The sequence below is a fragment of the Odocoileus virginianus genome, unplaced genomic scaffold, assembly GCF_023699985.2.
Source record: "Odocoileus virginianus isolate 20LAN1187 ecotype Illinois unplaced genomic scaffold, Ovbor_1.2 Unplaced_Contig_6, whole genome shotgun sequence".
Taxonomy (NCBI): domain Eukaryota; kingdom Metazoa; phylum Chordata; class Mammalia; order Artiodactyla; family Cervidae; genus Odocoileus; species Odocoileus virginianus.
Genome location: NW_027224323.1, coordinates 2,247,181 through 2,261,343, shown reverse-complemented (window position 1 = coordinate 2,261,343; position 14,163 = coordinate 2,247,181). Strand labels below are relative to the sequence as shown.

At 46.4% G+C, this 14,163-nt stretch overlaps 1 protein-coding gene across 3 annotated transcripts in view; it reads right to left on the bottom strand.

Moving 5' to 3' along the window:
* Positions 1–14,163, bottom strand: part of LOC139033865 (uncharacterized) — a 90,215-nt gene that overhangs the window by 52,019 nt on the left and 24,033 nt on the right. For all 3 annotated transcript variants that reach the window (XR_011486354.1, XM_070463755.1, XM_070463756.1), the window contains exon 2: positions 9,068–9,157. The gene's annotated coding sequence lies outside the window, so the exon portion shown is untranslated. The remainder of the gene's footprint in view (positions 1–9,067; positions 9,158–14,163) is intronic.

The following is a 14,163-nucleotide window of genomic DNA, read 5'->3' as shown; positions in this document are numbered from 1 at the left end:
TATATGACTACTGGGAAAACCATAGCTTTGACTAGACAGATGTCTGTTATTACTCATGAGCATCTCTGCTGGATGAGATCAAAGCTTTTCTGGCATCCTCAAAGGTCTCCTCTCTTTTAACCAGTGAGCCTTGGTTCCCAGTGATCTTCATGCATCTACATTTCCATCCAAAGGAGGTGATGTGGAAAATGGTTTCCTGCCCGCAAAGCCAAAAAACCTGCATCCGACATTCCCGGCTTCACTCGGGTTTGTGAGGAAAGGAGGAAATGGACGCAGATTCTTTCCGACAGTGGCCAGGGATGAACCTGGGATCTGAAACCTCCAGACAAGAGCCAGCGGGCGATGGGTGAAACCAGCAATATCTGATTGAGCAAATCTAATCTAATCCTTCCCTCCCCTGAAAAAATCACCATGGAAGCAACAGTGACTAAAATATAGCCAAGAATTATCTTTAGGAGACAAGCCTCATAAAGCATCATATTTTAAGATGATATTAAGATTACTTTAAGATGAAATTAAGATGATTTTATGATGATATTAAGACAAGCGTCATACTTTAAGATGATGAACGCAAAGAAAGAGAGTTTATTGGGTAAGTTTCCTTGGAGACGTGCCGTGGGTACCACCTTGGGGAATAGAACACCCCTGGAAACAAACATCGCGACCCCTACACACACATGTCTGGTTGGGCGCGGAGAACAAACTCAGAACCAAATGCTTCGTCTCCAACCTCCACGTTTGCGTGGACAATGAGACTCAACTCGCAAAGGCTTTGTCTCATCAGGGAGGCATCGACCGACAGCTAAAATTGTGGGTTTCCGCAGCCCCGGTGTTGCGCTTTATGTTTTTTTTGCTTCTGGGAGATGAGGGATAGGCGTGCATAAATTAACCGGAAGGCTCATGGCAGACAATAATTAGCTACGGGCTCAGTGGAAATAGTAGGGGTTTGATGGCACGTGTCACAGAATATACAATTTCCTCTCCATCTAGTGCAGAGAACGCCTTCTTGATTCACAATGCTCCTCCACTGTTGTGTCAATCACAGTGAGACGCAAAATCTACCCCTCCCCCTGCCAAAAAAAAAAAAAAAACCAAAAAGGAAAAAACACAAAGCAAGAGGAGCTGGGCGCTGACTACGTATCTGGACGTATACCTGTGTGCACGGCCACCTCTCATTATTTCCACGCAATGCGGATTTTGGTCTCTGGGTTAAGAGATGGCGGAGAGGTGGACCTTCTTATTTCCAGGCTCTCCTTTAATACAAGAGCTCTGAAAAATATGTGAAAGTGATCTAGTCCCAGCAGGCTGAGCAGTTCTTGGATATGCTGATCAGTCTCTATGACTTTCACTTGAAATGAATAAGAAAATTTGAGACAAGTTGTTGTTCAGTCACAAGTTGTGTCTGATTCTTTGCGACCCTATGGACTGCCGCACACCAGGCTTCCCTGTCCTTCATTGTCTCCTGGAGCTTGCTCAAACTCACATCCATCGAGTCAGTGATGCCATCTAACCATCTTATCTTGTGCCATCCTCTTCTCCTCCCGCCCTCAATCTTTCCCAGCATCAGCGTCTTTTCCAAGGACTTGGTTCTTCGCCTCAGGTGGCCAAAGTTTTGGAGCTTCAGCTTCAGCATCAGTCCTTCCAGTGAATACTCAGGGTTAATTTCCTTTAGGTTGGTCTGGTTGGATCTCTTTGCAGTCCACGCGACTCTCAAGAGTCTTCTCCAGCACCACAGTTTGAAAGTATAAATTCTCTGGCGTGCAGCCTTCTTTACAAAGGTTATAAACAGCTTTCCCAGGTGGCTCAGATGGTCAAGAAACTGCCTGCAATGCAGGAGACCTGGGTGGTGTCCCCAGGTCGGGAAGATCCCCTGGAGGAGGGCATGGCAACCCACGCCAGTATTCTTGCCTGGAGAATCCCGTGGACAGAGGAGCCTGTGGTCTACCGTCCATGGGGTCACAAAGAGTCAGACACCACTAAAACAACTTAGCACAGCAAAGCGATGCCTGACACTAACCTCACTGTTACTAGAGATCTATATGCTATCCCAACGTGCTTTTTAAATCAAATTTCAGAATGATTCTGAGATGTCTCCCACAAATTCCTTGGAAGCGTTCCTCCTCAACCCGGCCTCTGAATAATATAAATATCTTGAGAATGACTGGCAGGTTTCAGAGAACTTGGCTCGGAATTCTGTGACCTTGCACATTTTTATGCCGATAGCGCTTATTCAACTTCTCCCTTAAGGCTGATATACTGATGCTGACTTTCTTTTTCTCACTGTGGCAGTGCATATTTTCCCTAGAAGCACCCCTTTTATTCTATCTTTCAAAAATATTTGTAGAAACCTCTGTCGATCACACTGATCTTTGTGATGCGGGTACTGTTTTGGGGTTGATTGGGGGTTGATTTGGGGTATGTGCACTTTAATGTTCTTTTTCATGCACTTTCTAGGAGTCTAAGGGCTTCCCCGGTCGCTCAGCTGGTAAAGAATCCGCCTGCAATGCAGGAAGCCCCAGTTCGATTCCTGGGTCGGGAAGATCCCCTGGAGAAGGGATAGGCTACCCACTCCAGTATTCATGGGCTTCCCTGGTGACTCAGCTGGTAAAGAATCCACCTGCAATGCGGGAGACCTGGGTTCAATCCCTGGGTTGGGAAGGTCCCCTGGAGAAGGGAAAGGCTACCCACTCCAGTATCGTTGCCTGGATAATTCCGTGGACTGTACAGTGCATGCGGTTGCAAAGAGTTGGACACGACTGAGTGACTTACACTTTCTATATAAGTAACTTCAGTTTCTATATAGATCCATGTTCTCAGTTATTCAGTTCCTCCCTTACTAATGGAAAAATCTCCTGTCTGGCTTTCTTGCGATTGATGCTCCTCTTTACCCACTTCTCAATCGAATGCTTAATTCGTTATTTTAAAAGTAAACTCATTCTAAAAAAGGTCAGTCGCCTCACCCCACCCCACTCCAAGAGTAATTTTTGCCACACCCACAAAGTTCTGAAATGGTGATGAGTTTAATTATTTTCTCTTTCCAAAAAGATATGTCAAAGAGAGTTTAAAACAATCCCAGTTGGAAACCATACTTCAAAAACACACATGGAGCCCAAAGTTCACAGCAGAACTATTCACAATAGCCAAGACTCAGAAACAACGTCAACGTCCAGTGACAGATGAATGGGTCAATAAGAGGCGGTATAATACAATGGAATATTACTCATTCATCACAAAGAATGAGCTAATGGCATGCAGCATGGATGGACCTAGACAGTATTGTACCAAGTCCATCAGCTAAAGAATGACAAATATATGACATCGCTCTTACGTAGAACCTTCAAAGAGGGTACAGATGAACTCGTCTACCAAACACAGTGGCGGACGTCCACGGAGCAGTTACGGAATACTCTCCTACACTGCTGGTGGGAAGGTAAGCGGGTGCAGTCTCTGTGAAGAACAGTATGGTAGTCCCCCACGTACCCCCAAAGCTCGCAGCGGCACTGTTCACAACAGCTGAGACACGGAAGCAAACCCGCGTGTTCGTCGGCGGATGAAAAGGTAAAGAAGACGCGGTACCTACACGGACTGGAATGTTACTTGGCCACAAGGAAGGATGAAACAGTGACATTTGCAACAACATGGACGGACCTACAGATTATCTCGAACGTGAAAACGTTAGTCACTCGACCAGTTCGACTCTTTGCAAGCCCATCTGCAAACCCATGGGCTGTAGCCCGCCCGGCTCCTGTGTTCATGGAATTCTCCAGGGAAGAACACTGGACTGGGTTGCCATGCCCTTCTCCAGGGGATCTTCCTGACACCCAGCGACCGAACCTGGCTGTCCTACATTTCAGGCAGACGCTTTACCACTGAGGCCCCAGGGAAGTCACAGAGATGGTCTTACTCACTGAACTAAGTCAGACAGAGAAAGACAAATACCGCATCGTATGCCTTATTTGCGGAATCTAAAAATACGGCACAAATAAAGTTACCTACCAAACGCGAGAGACCCAGGAAGGATCCCTGGGTTAGGAAGATCCGCTCGAGAAAGAAATGACAACCCACTGCCGCCTTCTTGCCGGGAGAATTCCACGGACAGAGGAGCCAGGTGGGACGCAGCCCATGGGGTCGCAAAGAGTCAGGCACGACGGAGCACGCGCATACATGCACACAGACACATACAAACAGAAAGATTTACAGACAGAGAATAGACTTCTGGTTGCCAGAGGAGACAGGAGTGACGGAATGATGGATGGGAGCTTGGAGTTAGCTGATGCCAACAATTATATACGGGATGGATAAAAAAAACATGATCCTATTGTAGAACTCAGTGAGATAGATTCAATATCCTGGCCTCAACCAGCATGGGAAGCAATATCTTAAAAAAGAATGTATAGATGTGTGTATAACGGAAGGACTTTGCTCCACAGAGGACCTTGGCGCAGCATTGACCATCAACTGCACTTCACTCAAAGCATCCCAGTTGGACGATCACGTTTCTTTGTGAATATCCTGTCTTCAAATGCTATCTTCATGACAGCATGGTCCCGAATATGGTTGACCTATTGCTACTTGGAAATTTTTTTTTTTCTTTCTGAGCTCATAGTTGATTTATTTATTTTTAACTGCAGGATACTTGCTTTACAATACTGTGTTGGTCTCTGCCATGCACCAACACGAATCAGCCATAAATATACAGATGTTCCCCCACTCCCACCCCCTTGAACCTCCCTCCCACCTCCCTCCCCATCCCAACAGTCTAGCTTGTCTCAGATCACCGATTTGAGTTCCCTGAGTCATAAAGCAGACACCCACTGGCTACCTATTTTTACATACGGTAGCGTATATGTTTCCATGCTACTGTCTCCTTTTGTCCCATAGCTCAGTTGGTAAAGAATCTGCCTGCAATGCAGGAGACCCTGGTTTGATTCCTGGGTCAGGAAGATCCTCTGGAGAAGGGATAGGCTACCCACTCCAGTATTCTTGGGTTTCCCTGGTGGCTCAGCTGGTAAAGAATCCGCCTGCAATGCAGGAGACCTGAGTCCGATCCCTGGGTTGGAAGAAGGGGACATCTACCCACTCCAGTATTCTGGTCTGGAGAATCCCACGGACTGTATAGTCCACGGGGTTGCAAAGAGTCGGATAAGACTGAGCGACTTTCACTATCACGTTCTCCTTCTCCCACTGTGCCCACAAGTCTGGATCTCCATTCCGCTGCAAATGAACTGTATTATACAGACTGAAGTAAGTCAGAGAGATAAACAAGTACGGGATATTAACGCATATACATGTGGAATCTAGCAAGATGGTACTGATAGCTTCAAATGTCATTTCTGTTTTATGGATACGAACTTTGTTACACCCCCATGAAACTTTTCTTTGGTTATATAACTTAAATCCTTAATTCTGATTTTCTTCTCGTCTTCTTAATCTGTCATGCTGCCCTCGTTTAATATGCCTGCTATTTCTGGTAACATGGAAGGTTGACTCACTTGACCCAACATTCCTGCTGAAACACACTGAAAAATGCTGGGTGCATGTATTTGTAAAGACTCTCTCTACAAGCATCTCAAGACTGACGGGATAACAGGGCACCAGGCTAGGATCTTGAGGACGGCATAAACACACAGAGCCCTGAGACCACTTTTTTTTTCAGAGAATCGTCGGCGAACTGGTCAGACTTGAGCCACACTTTTGATGTGTCCTCTGATACGTCCCAAAACAGAAGACACAGGTTTTCATGTCCTTGTCAAGGTCAGGAGTCTAGTGAGACATCTCCCTTCAATCCTTTGGCCACACGACGCAAAGAGCCAACCCAATGGGAAAGACCCTGATGCTGGGAGAGATCGAGGGCAGGAGGAGAAGGGGACGACAGAGGATGAGATGGTTGGATGGCATCACCGGCTCAGTGGATATACATACATCCCATGGAATATTTCAGACAAGTCGTGCATTTAGTGGGTTTCCCCCGTGGCTCAGAGGGTCAAGAATCTGCCTGCACTGCAGGAGACCCAGGTTCGATCCCTGGTTCGGGAAGATCCCCTGGAGAAGTGAATGGCTACCCACTCCGGTATTCTTGCCTGGAGAATCCCATGGACAGAGGAGCCTGGTGGGCTACGGTCCCTGGAGTTGCAAAGACTCAGAAACGACTGAGCGACTAACTCTTAACTTGTAATTTAATGGGGCAGCGCCACTTCCAAAGGCATAGCTTGACTTTTAGGAGCGGAAAAGAAAGGGACAAAGTCAGCTGGTGTCAACGAAATGCAAAATGTCCATACCGTGTGAGCAAGAAGTCCTGTTAATCGGGTTTATTCTGAGCAAATAACACAATTACGAGGAGGAGGTAAGCGCAGAGATGGCAACCCCAGCACAGTTTTATAGGAGGCTGGACACAGTGCACGTCGCATTTGATAAAACGCGAGGCTGTCAGCGCAGCTAATGGGGGAAGCCATACATAAAATTTTCATGAATGAATATCAAATTAAATATTAGAACACTATAATTACAAACACATTTGCACATCATCATTACTAAAGAAAAGCCTCAGAATAGCGGGGCAATTAGATTGTGCGTGGGAGATGTCTTATTCTAATATTCATGTTGAAATGATTGCATTAGGGTTCTCCAGAGAAACGGAATGAACAGAATATGTGTGTATATATGTATGTGTGTGTGTGTCTATCCAGCATACATGTGCATATGTGTATACATATATATGTATATATACAGTACATGTATGAATGTCTAGTATGTGTATATATACAGTATATGCATATAAATATGTGTGTGTGTATACACTGTATGTATGTATGTACGTGCATGCAGTATATCATGTATATGTGCATATGCATGTATATAGTATATGTATATATGTACAAGTGTGTATATGTAGTGTTTGCATGTGTGTGTAAATGCGTATGTACGTGTGTATGTGTGTGTGTATGTATATATGTTTGTGTGTGTTTACATATGCATGCGTGCATGCTAAGTTGCTTCCGTTGTTTCTGGCTCTTTGCAACCCTTTGGAGCCCACTGGGCTCCTCTGTGGGGTTCTTCAGGCGAGAATACTAGAGTGGGTTCCCATGCCCTCCTCCAGGAGGATCTTCCCCACCCAGGGATCACACCTGCATCCCTTACATCTCCTGTGTTGGTGGGCACGTTCTTTACCACCTGGGAAGCCCCTGTATATAGACCCTGATGCTCAGCAAGATTGCAGGCAGAAGGAGAAGAGGGTGACAGAGGATGATGGTTGGATGGCATCACCGACTCAATGGACATGGAACTTGGGCAAACTCTGGGAGATGGTGAAGGACAGGGAAGCCTGGTGTGCTGCAGTCCATGGGGTCACAAAGAGTCAGACATGACTTGGCAACTGAACAACAACAATATATATATATATGTACACACACACACACACATACATATATAGATAGATAGATAGAGAGATTTCTTAAGGAATTGACTCACGCAATTACATGCAGTTACAGAAGCTGGCAAGTCCAAAATCTGCAGGGTAGACCAGCAGGCTGGAGACATAGGGAAGAGATGATATTGCAGCTCAAGTCCAAAGGACATCTGCTTACAAATTCCAGCTTTCTCTGGTGAGAGCACTCTCGTGTGCTATTCATGCCTTCAAATGATTTGACCAGGCCCACCACGTTCCGGGGAGGGGGGCAATCTGCTCTACTCAAAGTCCAACAATTTAAAGGCTAATCTCGTCCATTAAACACCCCCACAGAAATATCCAGAATAATGTCTGACCACATAGCCTGATACGATGGCCAAAACAAGTAGACATATAAAATTAACACAAGTATTAGGGCTAAAATGAAATACTTTAAAATAAAAAAGTGAAAATGAATGTAAGGTGGGAAACTGGAAGTAGCCAGAACACAGTTTTTATTATTTTATTTTATCTTTTTGAGGGTGGGGGGACTTCCCTGGTGGTCCAGGGACTAAGACTCCAGACTCCCAATGCAGGGGGCCTAGGTTTGATCCCTGGTCAGGGAACTAGATCCCACATACTGCAACTAAGAGTTACCTTGCCATAATTAAACATCCCCACGCGCTACAACTAAAGATAGCCTTAAGTCATGTTAAATCAGACCAAGAGAAAGGAGATCCTGCATGACAATCCAAACTAAACTGTGCATGATCTTAGGTTCTGAGCCTCATAGCTTATCAGCAAAAACATCATCATTAACACCAACATCATGTGAACATTGTGGCCATTATTATGTGAGCAACACCATCATCTTCATCCTAGTATCACCATCACCATCATCATCACCACCATCATCATTATCAAGTCACCATCAACACCATCATCACTAACGTCACCATCATCATGTCATCATCTGCACCATCACCATCATCCTATTGTCACCATCACCTTCATCACCACCATCACCAGAATCATGTCATCATCAACACCATCCCCTTCATCCCTTCATCACCAACATCATCGTCATCACTATCACATGACATCATCACCATTATTGCATTATCAACACCATCACCTTCATCCTATTATCACCACCATCAGTATCACCAACACCATCAGCTTTATCCTAGTATCACCATCACCATCAGCATGATCATGTCACCATCAGCACCCATCATGATCATGTCATCATCAACACCATCACTTTTATCCCTTCATCACCAACATCACCATTACCATCACATGACATCATTGCCAGCATCATCATATCATCATCACCAACATCACCAGCTTTATTCTATTAACACCATCACCATCAGCAGTATTATGTCACTACCAACATTCATCATGATCACACCATCATCAACACTACAACCTTCACACCGTCGTCACCAACATCACCATCATCATTTCCATCATCATCGCCATCACCATCATCATGTCATCATCAACAATCAGCATGTTGTCATCAGCACCATCACCTTCATCCTCTTATCACCATCACCATCATCACCATCACCTTCATCCTACTATTGCCATCAGTATCACCACCATCAGCACCACCACCATCACCCAAGAGGTTCCGAATCCCCGTGGCGACTCATCAGAGCCTTTGCCACTGACCTGAAAGGACTGTTTTCCTCTTTTCTTCATCCCAGAAGGACAGTCATCTGACGGATGTTTTCCTCCGGGCGGTGGAGCCTCCTTGGTGGCCTGAAAACAAGGGAAAGTGATGATCAGATGTCCTTGTGAGACAGCCTCTAAGTGGCCTCAAAACAAATCGGTCTGGCTTGAGCCTCCTACGTGATTTTCAGGGCAGTTTCACCTCCCTACCCTCATTCATCGTGTGTCACAGCGTGGTTCCTTGGGAATCAATTCTCTTTCTCTCCTTTACGTTCCCTTCAACAAATACCGGTTTCTCTCTGGAGGAACTGACTGTCCTCAATAAGCAGAGGCAGAGAAATGTTCACTTCTGTTACTTTGCCCTTCTGAGAAAAATGACAGGAGTAAGCGTGAGCCATCACTGGTGTGGCCGCATTGAAGGCAAAACACTCAGGTGGCCCCATGCACTGATTTTTAAACAGTAGCTTTACAAGTAGGGCTTCCCTGGTAGCTCAGCTGGTAAAGAGTCTGCCTGCAATGCAGGAGACCCAGGTTCAATTCCTGGGTTGGGAAGATCCCCTGGAGAAGGGATAGGCTACCCACTCTAGTATTCTTGGGCTTCCCTTGTGGCTCAGCTGGTAAAGAATCTGCCCGCAATGCGGGAGACCTGGGTTCGATCCCTAGGTTGGAAAGATCCCCTGGAGAAGGGAAAGGCTCTCCACCCCAGCAGTAGGGTGTGTACCTGTGACACTGAACTCATATAGAAGTCAGAGAAAGGGTCCACCCAAACTATGCTAGGAAAACTTGCTGGGGAAGTGTTGGAAAGGAAATTTTAAAACAATGCTGTTGCTCAGATCAGACATGGCTGCTCAGATCAGAAATGGTTGCTCAGTTCGGACATGTCTGCGTGGGACTGAAGTCTCCCCTTGCCCATGGGACCCATGGAGGGGCAACAGAAAATCAAAGGCTCCAGATATGTCAATGTTTGAGCTGCTGTGGCGGACAGTTGCACTAATGTGGCCTCATTAATGAGGGCTTGGCAGGGTACTGTTGGCCAAGCAAGACCGCGAGACCCAAACGTTTGTGAGCCTGGAAGGAGGGCTGAGCTGAAATCAGGGACTCAACAAAGGCAGCCGGAGACTCCACGGGTCCAAACAGCTATTCAAGCCGAAAGATGGCCCAGACTGCCAAGGTGACACAGCCAGCTGTCTGTTCAAGGTGGATGGAGCCTGGTGAAAACCTCGGGCAGGAAAACTTTGGAAAATGAGGCGAGAGGCTTGTGCCACTGGAATGAGCTGTTGTCCACCCACCCAACCACTCACCATCCATTCATTGATCCATCCATTCATTCATTCATCCATGCATCCATTATGCATCCATCCACAAATCCATCTAACCACACATCCATCCATCCATCCGCCTACCCAACCACTCACCATCCATTCATCTACCTATCCATCCATCCATTCATCCATGCATTCATTCACCATCCATTCATCATCCATTCACTTACAAATCCATCCACAAATCCATCTAACCAGCCATCCATCCATCCACCCGGCCATCCATTCATCTATGTATCCATCCATCCATCGTCCACTCACTTATGCATCCATCCACACATACATCTAACCATCCATCCATCCACCCACCCACTCAACCATCCACTCACCATCCATTCATCCACCTATCCATCCATTGATCTATCTACCCATCCATTCATTCATCCATCCATTCACTTATGCATCCATCCACAAATCCATCTAACCATCCATCCATCCACCCACCCACCCAACCACTCACTCACCATCCATTCATCTACCTATCCATCCATTCATCTATTTATCCATCCAGTCACTCATCCATCCATTAATCATCCATTCACTTATGCATCCATACACAAATCCATCTAACCATCCATCCATCCATCCACCTGGCCATCCATTCATCTATGTATCCATCCATCCATCGTCCATTCACTTATGCATCCATCCGCATATTCATCTAACCATCCGTCCATTCACCTACCCAACCACTCACCATCATTCATCTATTTATTCATCCATCCATTCATCATCCATTCACTTACATATCCATCCACAAATCCATCTAACCATCCATCCATCCACCCACCCACCCAACCATCCACTCACCACCCATTCATCTACCTATCAATCCATTCATCTATTTATCCATCCAGTCACTCATCCATCCATTAATCATCCATTCACTTATGCATCCATCCACAAATCCATCTAACCATCCATCCGTCCACTCGCCATCCCCCCATCTACATATCCATTCACCACGCATCCATCTATTCATTCACCCATTGACCCACGCAACCATCCATCCACTGATCCATCATCCATCCACTCGGGCATTCATCTACTAATCCATCCATCATCCATCCATTTAACAAGCAAGCATGATACATGAGGAACTTCCCCAGCCTTGGGGACTCAAAGGCATAAAGACGCGGTCCAGTCGGCAGAACTCCAGGCTCCCAGTCAAGGCTAGGCTCCAAGAAGAAAGAACCCGGAGACACAGGGAAGGGAGATGAGACTGAGTGAGTCAAAATCTAGGCTGTGGCAATCTCTCGCTGCAGAAGGATGATGGATCACAAGGACCGGGATGGACCACGTCGTCAAGCTCAACTCAGCCTCTGGCGATCAGCACCAAGGCACCTCATTCTCGGGCAGCCTCATGGGAATGCAGAAAACATTTGACGTTGTCCACAAAGGTGTTGCTTCAAAAAGGGCTTCCTCCATGGGGAGCTTTCAAGCTCACTCATGGTTTTTCCAGGACTCATTGGAAAAGACCCCTAAAGACGGAGGACAAGAGGAGAAGAGGGCAACAGAGCATGAGATGGTTGGATGGCATCACTGATTCAACAGACATGAGTTCCAGCAAACTCCAGAAGATGGTAAAACTCTGACAGTTACTGAGGGGAAAAATTAGCTCAGTGATTTGAGCTGTTAGGATGCAAGCTCTGGGATGCAGAGCCCCCTGGAATGAGTAACCGCCAACCGCCAGGCTTGGATAAGGGCAGGGTTAGAAAGGGAGAAGAGACGTGTCCGGCTGACTCTCTTTGTCCATAAATGGATGTAGACGGGGACAAGGAAATACACTGCTTCTCACTTCCCAGATGTCTCAGAGGGTGAAGAATCTTCCTGCCAAACAGGAGATCAGGGGTCCATCCCTGGGTGGGGAAGATCCCCTGGAGAAGGAAATGGCAACCCACTCCAGTGTTCTTGCCTGGAGAATCCCAGGGACAGAGGAGCCTGGCAGGCTGCAGTCCATGGGGTCCCAAAAGAGCTGGACACGACTTAGTGATTCAACAACACAGGCTAGGGAGAGTCTGAAAGACTTCCTTTCAACCTAGGAAGGGAAGCTTCTACTATGCTTCCTTCTATCGACAGTGTTTCAGATGGGGCTATCGCGAGGCATCTTTGCCGCACAACCTTGACAGCACAACACGTAAGGCTGCCGGAGAATTAAGACAGTGAGATCCACAGCTTCGTAGGTGCTCTGTGCTGACCTAGAGGAGTGGGATGGAGGGCTGGGAGGGTGGCTCAAGAGGGACAGGATATATGTATACATATGGCTGAATCACTGAGGAAGGCTTTCTGTTAAAATAGCCCAACTCTCACAAACGTATCCAAAATCACTGCAGATGGTGACTGCAGTCATGAAATTAAAAGATGCTTGCTCCTTGGAAAGAAAGCTATGACAACCTAGACAGCATATTAAAAAGCAGAGACATCACTTTGCCAACAAAGGTCCGTCTAGTCAAGACTGTGGTTTTTCCAGTGGTCATGTATGGATGTGAGAGTTGGATTATAAAGAAAGCTGAGTGCTGAAGAATTGATGCTTTTGAACTGTGGTGTTGGAGAAGACTCTTGAGAGTCCCTTGGACTGCAAGGAGATCCAACCAGTCCATCCTAAAGGAAATCAGTGCTGAATATTCATTGGAAGGACTGATGCTGAAGCTGAAACTCCAATACTTTGGCCACCTGATGCGAAGAGCTGACTCATTGGAAAAGACCCTGTTGCTAGGAAAGATTGAGGGCAGGAGGAGAAGGGGACGACAGAGGACGATATGGTCGGCATATCCGACTCTATGGACATGAGTTTGGGTAAACTCTGGGAGTTGGTGATGGACAGGGAGGCCTGGAGAACTGCAGTTCATGGGGTCGCAAAGAGTCGGACACGACTGAGCAACTGAACTGAACTGATATCTGAGTCACTTTCCTATATAGCAGAAACTAATGCAACATTGTAAATCAACTGTACTCCAATTTACAAAATAAAACCAACCTGAAATTCTATGCTCATCTCTCACTCCAGGGATGCAACCAGCCATCTGTTGAATGCAAAGCAAGAGTCTGCCCAGAACTGCTTAATTGCAGAGCTGGGGAACACCCAAAAGTCTGATTAATGGAACCTGGCTCAGTTCTCCTGCAGGCAGATGGAAACATGACTGAGACTTAATAAGCGGGAATCCGGTTAATCGTATTTTCCCGGGTGTGTGCAGAGACTGAGCTAATTAGAGGAGAAGCAGGCGGTTCCAGTCAACCCCATCCAGAGTGTGCAGTGGGACACTGGAACAGGCATCTGATGCATGCTGGTAGTGGCGGACACAATTCAGCATCCTCAGAGTCTCATATTAACGAGAGGGTCAATTCCTAGGCAGGTTGGCGAGACATCTGCAGTCCCCGAGGAGGAGACAGGGGTCTGGGATTCTCAAGGAGGAGGAAAGGACAACCTTTTTTTTTCTTTACATTCCTTAGCCTACATTCCGTGGCATCACCGACTCGATGGACCTGAGCTTGAGCAAACTCCGGGAGTTGGTGATGGACAGGGAGGCCTGGCGTGCTGCAGTCCACGGGGTTCCAGAGAGTCGGACACGACTGAACTGAACTGAACTGAACTTCCTTACTCTTAGTCACATAAGTGTTTTGCTTTAACTGATGATTACACAACAAAACAATTCAGCTTAAACTCTGTACTAGGGATTATACAACAACAGTGTATCCTGGTTGAGGACAGTTTCTCCTTCCTGAAAACCTTCTGACTAATCCTGTTATCTTAAAATGTATATTATGGGAGTGGGT